General features: G+C 45.8%; 8 non-coding genes across 8 annotated transcripts in view; all 8 read right to left on the bottom strand.

The window, feature by feature from the left end:
* Window positions 1-156: 156 nt before the first annotated feature.
* On the bottom strand, window positions 157-275 carry LOC133428111 (5S ribosomal RNA). The gene has a single exon (XR_009773185.1). It is a non-coding gene; the product is annotated as a 5S ribosomal RNA (ribosomal RNA).
* Window positions 276-492: 217 nt separating this feature from the next.
* Window positions 493-611, bottom strand: LOC133428267 (5S ribosomal RNA). Its single transcript, XR_009773334.1, has one exon. It is a non-coding gene; the product is annotated as a 5S ribosomal RNA (ribosomal RNA).
* A 199-nt stretch (window positions 612-810) lies between these two features.
* LOC133428155 (5S ribosomal RNA) lies at window positions 811-929 on the bottom strand. The gene has a single exon (XR_009773227.1). It is a non-coding gene; the product is annotated as a 5S ribosomal RNA (ribosomal RNA).
* A 199-nt stretch (window positions 930-1,128) lies between these two features.
* LOC133428270 (5S ribosomal RNA) lies at window positions 1,129-1,247 on the bottom strand. Its single transcript, XR_009773337.1, has one exon. It is a non-coding gene; the product is annotated as a 5S ribosomal RNA (ribosomal RNA).
* Window positions 1,248-1,464: 217 nt separating this feature from the next.
* Window positions 1,465-1,583, bottom strand: LOC133428072 (5S ribosomal RNA). Its single transcript, XR_009773147.1, has one exon. It is a non-coding gene; the product is annotated as a 5S ribosomal RNA (ribosomal RNA).
* A 199-nt stretch (window positions 1,584-1,782) lies between these two features.
* LOC133428100 (5S ribosomal RNA) lies at window positions 1,783-1,901 on the bottom strand. Its single transcript, XR_009773174.1, has one exon. It is a non-coding gene; the product is annotated as a 5S ribosomal RNA (ribosomal RNA).
* Window positions 1,902-2,100: 199 nt separating this feature from the next.
* On the bottom strand, window positions 2,101-2,219 carry LOC133428103 (5S ribosomal RNA). Its single transcript, XR_009773177.1, has one exon. It is a non-coding gene; the product is annotated as a 5S ribosomal RNA (ribosomal RNA).
* A 217-nt stretch (window positions 2,220-2,436) lies between these two features.
* The window catches only part of LOC133428149 (5S ribosomal RNA), a 119-nt gene continuing 55 nt past the window's right edge, over window positions 2,437-2,500 (bottom strand). Inside the window, exon 1 of the ribosomal RNA XR_009773221.1 lies at window positions 2,437-2,500. This exon is cut by the window's right edge and continues 55 nt beyond it. This is a non-coding gene — a ribosomal RNA (5S ribosomal RNA).

The raw sequence follows: 2,500 nt of genomic DNA, 5'->3' as shown, positions 1-2,500 counted from the left end.
ATTGATTTGTTGGTGATAATAATTTAGATGCGCTTATTTGTTGGAGTTAAAGTGCCTTAACCATGTGCAAAACACTTTAGGACGTGAGCTGTCGCTGTTACCACGTTGAAATATGTGTGGGTAGATTAAGCGAGAGCGCTCTCTGCTGGTTGAAAAAGCTTACAGCACCTGGTATTCCCAGGCGGTCTCCCATCCAAGTACTAACCAGGCCCGACCCTGCTTAGCTTCCGAGATCAGACGAGATCGGGCGCATCCAGGCTGGTATGGCCGTAAGCAGAAGCTGCAGCTTGAAATACCTCTTATATGGAGTTGAAGATAAGTCATATAATATAAGTCATTGATTTGTTGGTGATAATAATTTAGAAGCGCTTATTTGTTGGAGTTAAAGTGCCTTAACCATGTGCAAAACACTTAAGGACGTGAGCTGTCGCTGTTACCATGTTGAAATATATGTGGGTAGATTAAGCGAGAGCGTTCTCTGCAGGTTGAAAAAGGTTACAGCACCTGGTATTCCCAGGCGGTCTCCCATCCAAGTACTAACCAGGCCCGACCCTGCTTAGCTTCCGAGATCAGACGAGATTGGGCACATCCAGGCTGGTATGGCCGTAAGCAGAAGCTGCAGCTTGAAATACCTCTTATATGGAGTTGAAGATAAGTCATAGAATATAAGTCATTGATTTGTTGGTTTTATTTGTTGGAGTTAAAGTGCCTTAACCATGTGCAAAACACTTTAGGACGTGAGCTGTCGCTGTTACCACGTTGAAATATGTGTGGGTAGATCAAGCGAGAGCGCTCTCTGCAGGTTGAAAAAGCTTACAGCACCTGGTATTCCCAGGCGGTCTCCCATCCAAGTACTAACCAGGCCCGACCCTGCTTAGCTTACGAGATCAGACGAGATCGGGCGCATCCAGGCTGGTATGGCCGTAAGCAGAAGCTGCAGCTTGAAATACCTCTTATATGGAGTTGAAGATAAGTCATAGAATATAAGTCATTGATCTGTTGGTTTTATTTGTTGGAGTTAAGGTGCCTTAACCATGTGCAAAACACTTTAGGACGTGAGCTGTCGCTGTTACCACGTTGAAATATGTGTGGGTAGATTAAGCGAGAGCGTTCTCTGCTGGTTGAAAAAGCTTACAGCAACTGGTATTCCCAGGCAGTCTCCCATCCAAGTACTAACCAGGCCCGACCCAGCTTAGCTTCCGAGATCAGACGAGATCGGGCGCATCCAGGCTGGTATGGCCGTAAGCAGAAGCTGCTGCTTGAAATACCTCTTATATGGAGTTGAAGATAAGTCATATAATATAAGTCATTGATTTGTTGGTGATAATAATTTAGAAGCGCTTATTTGTTGGAGTTAAAGTGCCTTAACCCTGTGAAAAACACTTTTGGACGTGAGCTGTCGCTGTTACCACGTTGAAATATGTGTGGGTAGATTAAGCGAGAGTGCTCTCTGCTGGTTGAAAATGCTTACAGCACCTGGTATTCCCAGGCGGTCTCCCATCCAAGTACTATCCAGGCCCGACCCTGCTTAGCTTCCGAGATCAGACGAGATCGGGCGCATCCAGGCTGGTATGGCCGTAAGCAGAAGCTGCAGCTTGAAATACCTCTGATATGGAGTTGAAGATAAGTCATAGAATATAAGTCATTGATTTGTTGGTTTTATTTGTTGGAGTTAAAGTGCCTTAACCATGTGCAAAACACTTTAGGACGTGAGCTGTCGCTCTTACCACGTTGAAATATGTGTGGGTAGATTAAGCGAGAGCGCTCTCTGCTGGTTGAAAAAGCTTACAGCACCTGGTATTCCCAGGCGGTCTCCCATCCAAGTACTAACCAGGCCCGACCCTGCTTAGCTTCCGAGATCAGACGAGATCGGGCGCATCCAGGCTGGTATGGCCGTAAGCAGAAGCTGCAGCTTGAAATACCTCTTATATGGAGTTGAAGATAAGTCATAGAATATAATTCATTGATTTGTTGGTTTTATTTGTTGGAGTTAAAGTGCCTTAACCATGTGCAAAACACTTTAGGACGTGAGCTGTCGCTGTTACCACGTTGAAATATGTGTGGGTAGATTAAGCGAGAGCGCACTCTGCTGGTTGAAAATACTTACAGCACCTGGTATTCCCAGGCGGTCTCCCATCCAAGTACTAACCAGGCCCGACCCTGCTTAGCTTCCGAGATCAGACGAGATCGGGCGCATCCAGGCTGGTATGGCCGTAAGCAGAAGCTGCTGCTTGAAATACCTCTTATATGGAGTTGAAGATAAGTCATATAATATAAGTCATTGATTTGTTGGTGATAATAATTTAGAAGCGCTTATTTGTTGGAGTTAAAGTGCCTTAACCATGTGCAAAACACGTTAGGACGTGAGCTGTCGCTGTTACCACGTTGAAATATGTGTGGGTAGATTAAGCGAGAGCGCTCTCTGCTGGTTGAAAAAGCTTACAGCACCTGGTATTCCCAGGCGGTCTCCCATCCAAGTACTAACCAGGCCCGACCCTGC

The sequence above is a fragment of the Cololabis saira genome, unplaced genomic scaffold (genome assembly GCF_033807715.1).
Source record: "Cololabis saira isolate AMF1-May2022 unplaced genomic scaffold, fColSai1.1 scf030, whole genome shotgun sequence".
Classification (NCBI taxonomy): Eukaryota; Metazoa; Chordata; class Actinopteri; order Beloniformes; family Belonidae; genus Cololabis; species Cololabis saira.
This window is presented reverse-complemented; position numbering and strand designations above follow the sequence as displayed.